This window comes from Equus caballus, chromosome 11, assembly GCF_041296265.1.
Source record: "Equus caballus isolate H_3958 breed thoroughbred chromosome 11, TB-T2T, whole genome shotgun sequence".
NCBI lineage: Eukaryota > Metazoa > Chordata > Mammalia > Perissodactyla > Equidae > Equus > Equus caballus.
Window position 1 is genome coordinate 51,094,679 of NC_091694.1, and position 15,052 is coordinate 51,109,730.

Sequence of the window (15,052 nt, forward strand, 5' to 3'; positions counted from 1 at the left end):
CAGGGTCCTTCTGAGCCCCAGCCTCCACAAATCCTCTCCATTCTCCTTGATCAGGACTCCAGGCTCCCTGCTTAGCTGCCATCACGGCTTACTCAGGGCAAATGTAAGCTCTGCCCTGTCACCGTTCGCCTCTCCTACTCTCCTCCCCATACTGTTCTTTACTCCTTGCTCCCGACCCAGCCTTCCACTGCTGCCCTCTCCCCTAAACCTTTATGCTGTGGTCTCTGGAATCCTGCCCAAGGTAAACAAACTTCTCTGCAAAGATTTTAAAAATTAATTCTATATGTGCCAAGTAATGCATACACATAATTAAAGTGATTAAATGTGTTAAAAGGTTCTTGGTGAAAATGGCAGTGCTCTGTCACACCCCTTCCTACTCCCCAGGCCCATTGCCCAGAGGGAGGTCTCTTCTAGCTGCTGCTTTTTGCATTTGCTTTCTTAGTTTTAAAAAATATGCAGGTAGTGCTGATTTTTTATTTTTCAATTTTAGAAATTATCTGCTGACTTCCTAATATGGCACACGATAAGTTATTTCTCTTACACATTCACACACACACACACACATTGATTTCCCTCTCCTCTTCCTCTCAGTTTACTTTTATCTAATTTTTTGGATAAGTCAATATTCACTATTCCCATTATTGTGTGTATGATTGTGCGCACGTGTGTGTGTATATATATATTCAGTATCTAATATATTATTTAGTATTTAAGTGTTCTATGGTTGTTTCCTTTGTTTTTTGTCATTTTGATTTTCCAGGAGTTAGAGTTAAGAGTTGCCTTGTATTTTCTTTTGCTTAGTTTTCTATGTACCTATCATTAATTCTTTCCCACATCTTCCTACAACCTCTCAATTTTTCCAGATGATAAAACACAGCAGATAATATATTGTTCTCTGAAAAGCTCCCTGGAGTCGCCTGTCATCTGTACCAGTCTGAATTTTTTTATTTTTTAGGTCTACTGTGCATGCATTATTTTAGGACTTCCTTTCACCATCATTGCAGAATTTCTCTTAGCCTCTCTCTGGACTGAATCACCTGCTTCTTAAATTCCACATCTTGCTCTTGCTCAAACAAGGGTTTAATCCCTTGTTTTGGTAGCACATCTTCCACTAGCTACCTGGGAAAGAATCGTTGGAGATCATTTTATTTTATGATATGTTGAGGAAGATTAGCCTTGAGGTAACATTGGCCACCAATCCTCCTCTTTTTGCTGAGGAAGATTGGCCCTGAGCTAACATCTATGCCCATCTTCCTCTGTTTCATATGTGGGACGCCTGCCACAGCATGAGTTGATATGCAGTGTGTATGTCTGCGCCCGAGATCCAAGCTGGTGAGCCCCAGGCCGCCAAAGCAGAATGCGCGAACTTAACTGCTGCACCACTGGGCCGGCCCCTGGAGGTCATTTTTAAAAATCAACTATATTGAAGTATAATTCCATGGATATATCACAGTTTGTTTATCCATTCATGTGTTGATGAATATTGGATTGTTTCTAATTTTGGCTCTTACAAATACAACTGCTATGAACATTTTTCATACAAGTACAGTTGCTATGTCCTTTCAAGTCTTTGTATGGACATATCTTTTCTCTTCTCTTGAGTTAATATCTAGGAGTGAAATGGCTATGAAGTGAAGTGTATGTTTTAACTTTTAAAGAAACTGGCAAACTGTTTTCCAAAGTGATTGGACTGTTTTATTTTCCTGCAAGCAACGTATAAGAGTTCCAATTGCTCCATATCCTCTCTAACTCTTGGTTTTGTCAGACTTTTAAATTTTAGCCATTCTAATGGGTGTCGTTGTATCTCAGGGTGGTTTTAATTTGCATTCCCCTAATAATTAGTGATGTTGAACATGTTTTCTGTGTGCTTCTTGGGCATTCATATCTTCTTTTGTGAAAAGTCTGTTCAAATTTTTTGCCCACTGTTTATTTGGGTTGTTCGTCTTCATATTATTGAGTTGTAAGAGTTCTTTACATATTCCAGATACAAGTCTTTTGTCAGATATTTGTTCAAAATATTTCCTCCCTGTCTCTGGCTTGTCTTTTCATTTTCTTAATGGTGTCTTTTGAAGAGCAGAAGTTTTTTATTTTGATAAAGTACATTTTACCGGTTGTGTTTATGGGTCATGGTTTTTGTTGTTGTTGTTCTATTTGAGGAAATTTTCCTTACCTGTGTAGCAAAAGGACAGTCTAACAGTGTGATTTGTGATGGGGCCTTTTGGTAAAAGTAGTGGTATCAGTTCTGCCTCTGGAGGGGCTGGAGACTAAAGGTATCAGCCTGATCTCCAGAAGGGCTGGAGACTAAAGGTCTGCCATGTGGGTAATATGTGATTGAGTCCCAGTAAAAACTCTGGGTACCAAGGCTTAGGTGAGCTTCTCTGGTTGGCAATACTCCATGTGTATCATCATGTATCATGGCTGGGAGGAGTTAACATCATCCATGACTCTACAGGGAGAGAACAATGGCAGCTCCACATTTCAACCTCTCTTGGACTCTGCCCTATGCATCTCTTCCCTTGGCTGATTTTAATCTGTATCCTTTCCCTGTGGTAAACCATAGCCACGAGTATAGCTGCTTTCAGTGAGTTCTGTGAGTCCTAGTGAATCTAAGGGTGGTTTTGGGACTCCCCCAAGCTTGCAATTAATGTCAGTAGTAAGGGCGGTCCCGTGTGTGGACTCTTCCCTCTGTTATACAGTTGGCCTAAACTCCTGCAGTTGGCATCAGAAGTGGAATGCTCTAGAATGACCCTGTCACTTAAACATATAGTTTGGAAAAACAAAGGAAAAGTTGATGAACTTTTGATTCCTGGATGGCTACCCAGTCACTCATAATATGAAAGTGCAGCTGCACTGTGATCGGTTACTGGAGGTAAAAGTTATCAATGGAATTCAGAAATGATGGATCTAACTCCTGAGTAGTTGGCTCACCTGATGCATAAGGAAAAGCAAAGGAACAAGAAACAAGCTAAATATATAATCTCTTGGTTATTTTTATTCATAATACCTAAAATGAAAGTAAAGGAGCATGTCAAGGCTGATCTTACTGGGCCAAGCTTGATTCCAGCCAGCCTGAGTTAGAGCTGCTGGCCTCAGAACCACTACCAATGGTAAAAATTATGTTGGAACAACAGATAGTAAAGAAACTTAGACTGACGGGCCGGCCTGTGGCCGAGTGGTTAAGTTCATGCGCTCCAGTTAAGTGGCCCAGGGTTTCACTGGTTTGGATCCTGGGTGTGGATGTGGCACCACTCATCAGGCCATGCTGAGGTGGTATCCCACATAGCACAACCAGAAGGACCTACAACTAGAATATACAACTATGTACTGGGGGGCTTTGGGGAGAAGAAGAAGAAGAAAAAGAAGATTGGCAACAGATGTTAGCTCAGATGCTAATCTTTAAAAAAAGAAAGAAAGAAAGAGAGTTAGACTGATTTGTAAGAGAATGGAGAAAGAGAAAGAGGAAAGTTAAAGGACTCACCCCAGAAGGGTGGAAATCTTTAAATGGTAATTAAGAAATGGGATGAATAAAGCAGACATTGGTGAGATAAAAACAAAGGTCTTAGTGCAGTACTCTTGGAGCTTGAGTGGACCAATGGGAGCCACCAACATCAAGGCACCCTAAACAAATCTGCTTTATTCACCTTAGTTTGAGGAATTAAAAAAACCCAGAAGGCAAAGATGACAATGAGAAACCTGACTTCCAATTGCCTGAGACCATGGTCCCACAATCTAATCAACATGAGGACTTTAGAAAGAGCCTGAGTCCCTTGGCTCTAACCCTGGCAAAGGACTCAAGGCCATATGCACATGTGTGGTTAAAATGATTGGGGATAGAAAAGAGACATTTCTGGGACTTCTTGACTTTGAAGCCCCATGCACCATGGTTCCAAAACCCGTTGGTGAGTCCTTATGGGGGCTACAGTTAGATTGGGAGGATAGGGGAAGACGACAGTTGATGGGATTAAAGTGAAAGTTTGCAGGAAAATTGTTTGTATGAACAGAATATATGTGACGCAGTTTCGTCTCCTTCACTTCAATGTATTATGAGGATAGATACCGTGTCTGACTGGAGAATGCTTCTCTTTTCTAGTATTGTAAACCAGAAAGCATGTAAATCTGCTCTTCAGCCAATATTGATTGGTCATGCTAAATGGGAACCAATAAAATTGCCTGAGCTTACACACATTATTAATTTCAAAAGTATAGAATATCTAGTGAACAAAAGGAGATCACCACTTTCATTAATGCCCTGTAGGAAGATAGAGTCCTGGTGTGCACAGATTGTCTGTACAAGGACCCTGTGTGCACTACACAATTTGTCTATGGCAAAAGTGCCACAGTAATGACCATTGGGATTTTGGACCAGAAAATTTCTATATTAGAGATAACTACTAGCTTGATATTGGACATTAATTGAAACTGCTCCTCTGACTGAAGGATATAAAATAATCTTGAACCTGAAATACCAATAATGTCTTGGGTGATGTTGGAGAAACACTCTAATGGTGAGAGGCAATGCACAGAAGAGTTCCATGACAAAATGGAAATGGTTTTTACAGGAATATGCTATCTGGCGAATGCAGGGAGGTACTTAGGAGCAGGTAGTGTCTTTCCCTAGTGCCAACTTTGGAACCACCCAAAGAGCTGCTAGATCCTGTGGCCACTTAGGCCACTTGGGCAGTGCCCTGTGAACAGCTTTCTATTGACCAAGAAAGAGCTTCTTGGTTCATGGATGGCAGTTCCAAGGTGAACATACAGCATCCTATTTGGAAGACTGCCACTCTGAGTGAAAAAGGTAAAACCAAATCATCTCAGTAGGCTGAACTCCATGCTGTTTGACCCTGTGTTTGAGTTTTTGCCAACTCACGGGTGGTGGCTAATGGCCTGACCGTAAAGTCATGCAGAAGAGCAATGGAAAACTGGACTATTAAAGGGATGCTCACAGGAAGCATGGCTCCATGAAAATCACTATGGAAATGTAAGGAGTGCATTAAAGTAGGGCATGTCAATGCCTGCTAGAAGAAGTCTCTTCCAAGATTAGAAGGTGATTAAAATCTGCAAGTACATATCCTGGTGTGCTTGCTTGAGATGGCCATTTGGATCCATAAAATGAGTGGACACGGATGCGCTGCAGCAAAGCAGAGATGCTCTGAATCTAGACGTATTCCTCTTGCACCCTCTGAGACATAAAATGCCGACAAGAACTGTTCTGTCTGCCAACCAGAGAGACAGAGACTGCAGACAGCTAAGGGGAAGATCCCCATGGGGAAGGCCCAGCATTTAGCTGGCAAGCTGGACTGATGCCAGTCGCCCTGGGAGGCTACAAATGGGCCCTGAAAGGAATAGACGCTTACCCTGGACTGGGCTTTGCATACCCGCTGGTAGATACAAATGCTCAAAATACTATAAAAGGATAAAAACAGCAAACACTGCACCAATTTGGACTGCTGAGTCACGTTTCTTCAGACCCAGGAACACATTTTCAACCTCAGAGTAATGGTTTGATAGGAATTGGAATGGACAATGGAAACATTTATTGTCTAAAACGGGGAGATAAAGGCATGAAGAACTGGGTCACACACTTTCATGAGCATGTGCTCACATTCAGCATGAGGGGGGCCAAGGGAGAGCCGCCACTAGATAGATTCCTCCATCTTTCTGGAGGATCTGAGGAAAGGGGGAGAGGGGACGCTGGCACAATTACATGGTTCTTTCCCACATCACCTTACTTTCTTTTTTCCTGCCTGATGCAGTGGTCCCAGGACCACAGCTGCAACTGTGCGTACCAGAAACAGGGGTGATTCTATAGCAAGAAACTGTAAATATACCTTTAAACCTTTATGTCAGAATTCTAAGGGCCTGGCGGAGTGGATTGTGTCTTCATCTTACCTGGCAGAATTGGGGTTAACCACGAAAACAGCCATATTGCCTCGTGGTTGAGACAGCCCACTAGTCCTGTATCTGTATCATGAAATTATAAATGGTTGTTGCTTCAAGCCACTAAATATTGGGATATTTTATTACCCAGCAATCAATAGATACAACACCTGATATTTCCAATCCCCAAGGCTTCCAGGATTTTGCTCTTTTGATGTCTGTCCCCACCAGCACTTGGGTTTGAGCTCTCTTCACTGCCAAGTCAATCACAGCACATCCGCCCTCTCCTCAGTTTCCGGAATGCTGACTCCCCTTGTCTGCTCATTTCCTCCCACGTTCTTCTTGTCCTTTTGGGTTCATGCCTTTTTTATTGCTTTATTGTAATTTTAGTGGGGTTTTGGGAGGGAGAGGAGATAAAATAGATGTTTACCTGTCCTGTTTAATTCCAAGTTTCACCTGCATTCTTCCCATATGCACAGAATTTCCCCTCCACCCCCTTTTTTACTCAAGAGCCCCTCTACTCAGGGGCTTCTCGCAGACTCCATATACCCCAGAGTTGGAGGTTTGGGGTCAGTGTCCTCCTCACTCCCCAGTGCTTCTGTGAGTTCACCGTTCATCCACCCCATCCCTGGTGAACGCTGCCATCTACTGACCAGAGAGCACACCTTCTTCTTCATCAGCTCTCTAGCTTCTCATTCTGGTGTTTTCAACATCCCCATGATCAATCCATCCATCACTCTGGCCTCTTAGTTCCCTGACCTCCGTGTCACGTGGAGGACACCTCCTTTAGCTGCCCTCACAGGACCAAACCCCAACTATGTCATTTCTCTGGACCGCCCAACCTCTGAAGTCACTAGTTCAGCATTGCCTGCTCATCACAGCGGCCGATGGAGGGGTCTCTCCTCCTGTCTGAAGCTGATCCTGCAAGCTGTGCTCTGTGCTCCTTGCCCCCCTCCTCCGCATGATCTCACTCTGTCTCCCTTGTGTCCTGATCATGTTTTCTGAGGACTGGCCAGCACCCATTCACCCAGCTTCCAGTAGCAGAGCTTGATTTTGTCTCTAGACCCCTCGGCCCTCATTGTCTGTCGACGTCATCTGGATTAGGCGCGCTCTGCCCTCAGCCCCGTGTGACCCAGGCCTTGCTAATCCATCGAGCTGCCAGGTGACTGAGATAGACTCCACCAGGTGGACTGGACACTCCACCAAAGTCAGGAGACCCAATTCTTGGACTTTGGTTGTAGTCTTTGGGTAAGAGGGGTCTTTACTTGTCAGATTTAAGCCTGGGAGAATGGGAGACTTGAACTGCTGAGGTTACCTTGCCCTGTGAGAGGGCCTTTTGGGCAATAAAGCTAGTCACAGAGGAGAGCAAAGCCTAACTGAAACGCCTGAATGCAGCTGTACCTGAAGTAAGCCTATCCCTCAAGTTTTAGTTACAGGAACCCATTAAGCCTTTCTGTCTTAGCCTGTTTGGAGTGGCCTTCAGTGAATCTATCAGGAGAATCATATTTAAAAGTGGCTCAAGAAAGACACAAAGAAACATTTCTCAAAAAAAAAAAAAAAAAAAAAAAAACCCCACAAAACTTCAGACATAGCCTGCAGCGCCCCCTGGTGGAAAATATTGTTTTTCAGAGTCTTGATAATAGGTCTTAATTTCAAGCCATCATGCGTTCCAATAGTCTGTATATATCTAGGTTAGTTTAGAACATCTTTCTTAGTTCAAAAAATATATAATTGCCACTATTTATAACCCTGATCACAGCCCTTCCCCATAATACTTTGTAGCTTAGAGCTATAATGCCAAATGAAATATGTCCCCAAATCATGCAGTGAATTTAGGATGTGCTAGACCATTAGGAACAAATTTTTGTAACTATCAAAAAGAGAAGAATAAGAAGGAAGGCAGGAGAGGGGAAACAGAAAACTATAACGTGGTAACATTTTAATACCCAGTCAAATATAACTTCGTTGGCTTCTGGTTTCAAGGACTGTCCCACACACTCCCCTCTCTTTTCTCTCCACATCTTATGGAAATGATCAAAGAGAAATACAAGAAAAAAAAATCTGTTCCAGCAAACCAAAAACCTGGAGAGAGTGCCATCGGCAGAACTGAGTGCTTGAGTGATTTGAGGAAATGTGCTGTTTCTGTTGAGAGAGAGGTCAAGTGGTCCTGAGTGCTCCCCACAAAGGAGGGCTCTCCGGAAGAAAGAGGAAACATCTCCCCACCGAGCACAGCAAACCCCCAGCTCTGAGCACAGGGCCTCAGAGTGGGGCCTACCTGCCCAGGCAGGAGGGTTTTTGAGCTGTGCTGTGCCCTGTGGCCCGTTGCACCATCCTTCTTCCCTCTGGAAGCCCAGGAGGACTTGCTGAAGCCGGTGCAGAAGTGCGTGGAGAAGCCAGAGAGGCAACGGGTACAGCCCCTTGGCAAATTCCAGCCCTACCCTAGTCCAGCTGCTGGCCAGTTGCTGGGCCTCATCTGCATGCAGACACCTCTGAGGTCCACTGCTGAGGCCAGAGGAGGGGAGGCTACGGAGAGAGTGGCCCTGCCCCAACTTGGCTCCACAGAGCCGTGGGCAGAGTAGCCCCAGGTGCCCTTGAGTGTGTGTTGCTCCAGCCTCAGTAGCCCCTCGCCTTGTTCTTGGGGCATGGTAGCTGGTCCAGTGCCTGCAAGAAAATGTGCCTATTGCCTTGTCTCCACTCACATAGCATCCAGAGGGCTGACAGTCCAGGTGCCAGCCCTCCTCTGTGCTGAGGTGGTACTGGGGAGGGGAGTGGGCCCCTGGAAGTAGCAAAAGATGATCTGTGCAAATACCCGGGGGGCCTCCACCACCACGCCTGAGTGTGAACAGATAATGGAGAATCACCTCACAAGTCAGGACCAACAGGATCCTGAAAAAGATGGATCAAGAAAGGCAATGTGGAAAAGAATGGCCCCCTCTGTGGAATGGAAGAAATACAAATGTACTTAAAATACTCAAATTAGCATCCTCAATAATATTTATGACAGAATATAGCATTCATAAAAAACAACTTGGTATACAAAACGTGGTATGTACGTATAATGGGATATTATTCAGCCATAGGAAGGAAACAAATTTTGATATATGCTGTCACATGGATGGGCCCTGAAAACATTATGCTAACTGAAATAAGCCAGACAGAGAAGGACAAATATTGTATGATTCTACCTATATGAGGTACCTAGAAATAGGCAAGTTTATAGAGACAGAAGGTAGAATGGAGGTTCAGTAGAGGGAAGGGAGAAGGGGAAGTTCGTGTTTAATGAGCACAGAGTTTTTATTGCGGATGATAGAAAAAGTTTCGGGTATCAATAGCCGTGACGGTTACACAAAATTGTGAATGTACTTCACGCCACTGAACGGTACCCTTAAAGGGTTAAAATAGTAAATGTTGTGTTATGTATATTTCACTACAATAAAAAATACCTGCCCCAAACCAATCTGTTACGGGAAGAGGAACAGAGAAAAAGAGAGAGTTCTTAGAAATTCAGAATATAATGGCCAAAATGAAAAACTCAATGAAAGCATAGAAGCAGAGAACAATGGAATGGACATCGCTTTAAAACATTGTGATTTAAAAGGTCAGCCAAGGAACGGTCTTAAAAAAAATTTCGGGATTCTCTTTGGATTTATAATGATTTCCATCCTTAGTAAGTCTTACTTCCAAATGTGTATAGTTTTAATATAAAAAATCAGGCCTATCAATGCAAAAGCATAGAGTTTATTCCACAGTGTAAAGAAAACATCACTTGCACCTCACCTCGAGACTGAGTGGCAAGGTTTAGGGTCCCTAAGAGGAGAAATGGGAGGCATACGGGTAACCCCAAATAAGAGAGAGAGCTTAACTTTTCCTCTTAAGGAAGTAAATCCTGACTCTTCAGGCCCTGGAGGATACGGAAAGGGGGAAAAGAAAGAGGTGTGTCGAAGGAGTCAAGCACACTGTTCTTGTTTCGCCTTCTTGGCTTGGAGTTGGGGAGCTCTGGCACGGTGGAATCATCCAGATGGGCATGGGGGAGCTTGTGGACATAGAATGGGGGATGCTTCAAACCAGGAGAAGCCCCTTAGGTAGCTGCATCGAGCAGGAATTTGGACAAGAGCCCAGAAGAGGCAGAGAGAGGAAGGGAGAGAGGAGAGCCTCATGATACAATGCGATGCAGGGGATCCAGGGCTCCCAGCTGGACACAGTGAGGGGACGCCAGTCTGCTGAGAGGGGGTTGAAGAGAGGAGTCACTGATGGCCATGGGCATGGAGAGTCAGCAGGCAGCAGTGGATGTCATGACATGCCCAAGGCCAGGTAGGACCTGTTGCTCCCAGCAAACACCAATCCAGAGACCAGAAAAGACCAGCCACCCTAGGTCAGGAGCCAGCCGAGGACAGTACAGGGACAGCCACCCCTCTCCAACCACGCCCAGATTGTCACTGTGGGAAAGGAACGAGAAGGGAAGGTCAGCCCTGTTGAGACCTGGAAATGACTGTATATTTCCTCCAAAGAGAGCAACTAATCTGGAGGAGACAGAGATTCCATTAACCATCAAGTTAATGTATTTTCTCCTGCTGCCAGGATGAGAAAGGAGGGAAGAAAAGATCAGTCGCAGACATAAAGCATCTCTATCATATGCACATCTGAGCGTGTGTGTAAATTTACAGCCCTGCCACATAAACATGAAGTAGAATTAAGCGCACAACAAATGGTAAAACACGATAAACAAGAAACAATGGTGAGAAAGGAAACCAGCAAAACATGTGGTTAAGTCTTAATTGCTGTTCCTAAATATGTGAGAAACTTAATGCAACTAATTAGAAAGAATCATAAAAATAGAAAATTCATAATATTAAAAAATAAAACAAAATTTGTTGAAATCTGGAACTAAAATTCTAGAATCTATATTCTTTTCACCTTTCCGACTGGGGGTAAGGTGAGTGGAGAGGAAGAAGAGAAGTTTCAAAAGCAAGTCAAGCCAAAAACCACGGTGAGGTCTCACCCCACCCCTGTTAGGATGGCGATTATCAAAAAGACAAGAGATAACAAGTGTCGATGAGGATACCGAGAAAAAGGAGCACTCACACACTGTTGGGGGGAAATGTAAATTAGTGCAGCCACTATGGAAAACGGTATGGAGGTTCCTCAAGAAATTAAAAATAGAACTACCATATGATCTAGCCATTCCACTTCTGGGCATTTATCTGAAGGAAATAAAATCACTATCTGAAAATGATATCTGCACCCCATGTTCACTTCAGCGTTATTTACAATAGCCGGACATGGAAATAACCTAAGTGTCCATCGATGGATGAATGGATGAAGAAAATGTGATATATGTACACAATAGAATATTATTCAGCAATAAAAAAGAAGAAAATCCTGCCATTTGCGACGACATGAATGGACCTTGAGGGCATTATGCTAAGTGAAATATGTCAGACAGAGAAAGATAAATACTGTATGATCTCACTTATATGTGGAATCTAAAAAAACTCAAATTTACAGAACAGAGAACAGATTGATGGTTGCCAGAGTCGGGGGGTAGGGGGTGGGGGGTGGGTGAAAGAGGTGAAGGTGGTCAAAAGGTACGAACTTCCAGTTATAAGATAAATAAATCCAGGACGTAATGTCCAGCATGATGACCAGAGTTAACAATGCTGTATTGTATATTTGAAAGTTGCTAAGAGAATAGCTCTTAAAAGTTCTCATCATAAGAAAAAAAAATTTGCAGCTATGTGAGGTGATGGATGTTGACTAAACTTATTGTAGTTGGGGCTGGCCCGGTGGCAGCAGTTAAGTTCGCACGTTGTGCTTCTCGGCGGCCCGGGGTTTGCTGGTTCGGATCCCGGGTATGGACATGGCACTGCTTGACAAAAAGCCATGCTGTGGTAGGCGTCCCACATATAAAGTAGAGGAAGATGGGCACGGATGTTAGCTCAGGGCCAGTCTTCCTCAGAAAAAAGAGGAGGATTGGCAGTAGTTAGCTCAGGGCTAATCTTCCTCAAAAAAAAAAAAAAAACCTTATTGTGGTAATCATTTCACTATATACATATATCAAATCATTATGTTGTACAGCTAAAACTAATACAGTGTTATATGTCAGTTACATCTCAATTTTTTTTTTGAGGAAGATCAGCCCTGAGCTAACTGCTGCCAATCCTCCTCTTTTTGCAGAGGAAGGCTGGCCCTGAGCTAACATCCGTGCCCATCTTCCTCTACTTTTCATGTGGGACGCCTGCCACAGCATGGTCTGCCAAGCAGTGCCATGTCCACACCTGGGATCCGAACCAGCAACCCTGGGCCGACAGAAGTGGAACGTGCACACTTAACCGCTGCGCCACGGGGCTGGCCCCACAATTTGTTTTTTTAAAGTAAGCCAAACCAAACTAACCTATGGGGAGAGAAACGAGTGTTTGCCCAGGGCTGGGGGTGGGAGAAGGCTGACTGCAAATGGCCACAAGAGAATTTATCTTGATTGGCGTAGTGGTTACAGGGCTGTATATATTTGTCATAACCCCATCAAACTTTACATTTAGTATACATTTCTCGTTTCTGAATTGTACCTCAATAATTTTGATCTAAAAAGGAAAAACACAAAGTCCTCCCCTCCCTCTCTGTTAATGTAGACTCAGGTCTCTCTCTGTGGTCTCTCCTCATGCGCTGGCTAATTTGAGCTTCCTCATGGCATGGCGACCTCACGGCAATCAGACTGCTGGTGTGGTGGCTTTTATGATCTAGCCTGAGAAGGCACATGGCATCACTTCTGCCATAATTACAAGCCCACCTAGATTCAAAGGGAGGGACATAGATGTTACTTCTCAATGGGAGGAGTGTCAAATGTGTGACATGTGGGATATTGTCGTGGCCAGCTTTAGAAAATGCCACAGCAATTCACATTCCTCCCACCTGAAAATACACTCCCTCCCTCCCACAAGTCCCTCAAATCTCATTCCACTGTGTCATCAACTCAGACTCTTAAGATTTCATCATCCAAACCAGGTCCACATGCAGATGAGGCTCCATAGGTACGGTTCACCCATTTTCTACAGCTCTCAGGGTGCCTGACCTGAATTAGAAACGAGATCACGCCAGTTCTGTAGGGTGGGAGTCTGGCATCGTAACATTCTGCCAGCCCTTCCTGAACACCTTCTACATGCCAGGAACTGTGTTAAGCTATGGAAAACCTGAGTGAATGAAAAAGACCCAGAATCTGCCAACACTAGCTTGTGTCTAGCCTTTTCCTCCGTGGCTGCCACTAAATGAGTTGGTTCCACTATTTAGATGTCATTCCCAATGGGTGGTAAACTCCTTCAGGTTCCTTAGCTTTAAGTACATTCAACTTTCAGGCCTCATAGCTGTATTCCATACTGAATTTAGAATTTTTTTTTTTAAAGATTTTATTTTTCCTTTTTCTCCCAAAGCCTCCCAGTACATAGTTGTGTATTTTTAGTTGTGGGTCCTTCCAGTTGTGGCATGCGGGATGCCACCTCAGTGTGACCTGATGAGTGGTGCCATGTCCATGCCCAGGATTCAAACTGGTGAAACCCTGGGCCGCTGAAGCGGAGTACGCGAACTTAACCACTTGGCCACAGGGCTGGCCCCCTGAATTTAGATTTTTAAATACCAGTTCATAAATATTTGAAGGGATCACAAGGTGGCCCTACCATTCAATCTTATTTTCCATTTTGGCTACATCCTCATTTTTACCAGTTTTTGAATATTTATCTTATGGGAAATGGGAACACTGAGAGCATAACTTTCATAAATGTCATACAGTTGAGGCAAAGATGAAAATCTTTACCCATAAGAGGCAGTTCACTGGATTTAAGCTTGGGGGAACTGGTGGACTGTGCATTCGCTTGTTGAAAAAAGGAACAAAATACACAAAATTCTAGAAATTCGTTATTGGAGATTGAGTCTAAAATGCAATGTATTATTGGGGACTTGCTATCAAATATATTTGATAATATACTTATGCTGTTTGGGAAGAGAACCTTCCTTATAGCCCGTAGGTCCAACTGTGCCACAGTAGACCTGAGCCTACATTTTCAGGTATGCCACACAGCATATACACAAGTAGAGAAAGGCCTATATATTAGTTTCCTATAGCTACTATAGCAAATCACCAAGGAATTGGTGGCTTAAAGTAACACACACTTATTCTCTTACAGTTCTGGAAGTCAGAAGTCCAAAAGCAGTTTCACTGGGCCAAATCAAGGTGTTGGCAGAGCCACACTCTTCCTGGAGCCTCTGGAGAATCCATTTCCTGGCCTTTCCCAGCTTCTGGAACTGAATTCCTTGTGTTCCTTGGCTCACGGCTCCTTCCTCCGTCTTCAGAGTCAGCAGCGTAGCATCTTTCTCCAGTCCTCACATTGCCTTCTTCCTTCTCAAATCTCCCTCGGCCTCCCTTTAATAAGGACATTTACGATGGCATTTAGGGCCCACCCAGATAATCCAGGATAATCTCCCCATCTCAAGATCCTTACCTTTATATACATTCAAACAGAGGAACATTATTTAAGGAAATGAGGTAGATTTATACCCAAGAACATGGGGAAATGAGGTAAATGTATATCTAAGAACATGGGAAAATGCCCAAGGTATGCTGTAAAGAGAAAAACAGAAAATAACAAGCAAAAACCAGTTAGAAGATAAAATAGAAGCCCCTGCAAGAGCAATTAAAAGACAGAATACCTTCTGATAAACTGGACGAGAAAGAGATCAAAGCTATTTAAAGAAAACCTTAAAATACTACAGACGGACATAAAAATACACTGGAACAAATCAACATATGTGCCATATTCTTGCGTAGAGAGATTCAACATCATAAAATATGAATTTTCCATAAATGAATTTATAAATTTAGCACAATAACAATGAAAGTACTAATACTTTTTTTTTTAAACCTAGACAAATTGTTTATAAATGCCATATGAAAAATTACTGCATAAGAATAGCTAGGAGAATTCTGGAAAAGAAGAGCAATGAGACAGGGGATGGGAGTAGCTCTCTTAGTATTTAAAAATATGATAATATTTCAGTAACGAAAACAGTATGGGACTGGTTCGTATTAGACTGACCAATGGAAGAGAAGAGAAAGCTCAGAGGTAGATGCAGACACATTCAGGAATGTCCTTTATGCAGAATATGGGGAGAGATGAATTATTGGATGAAT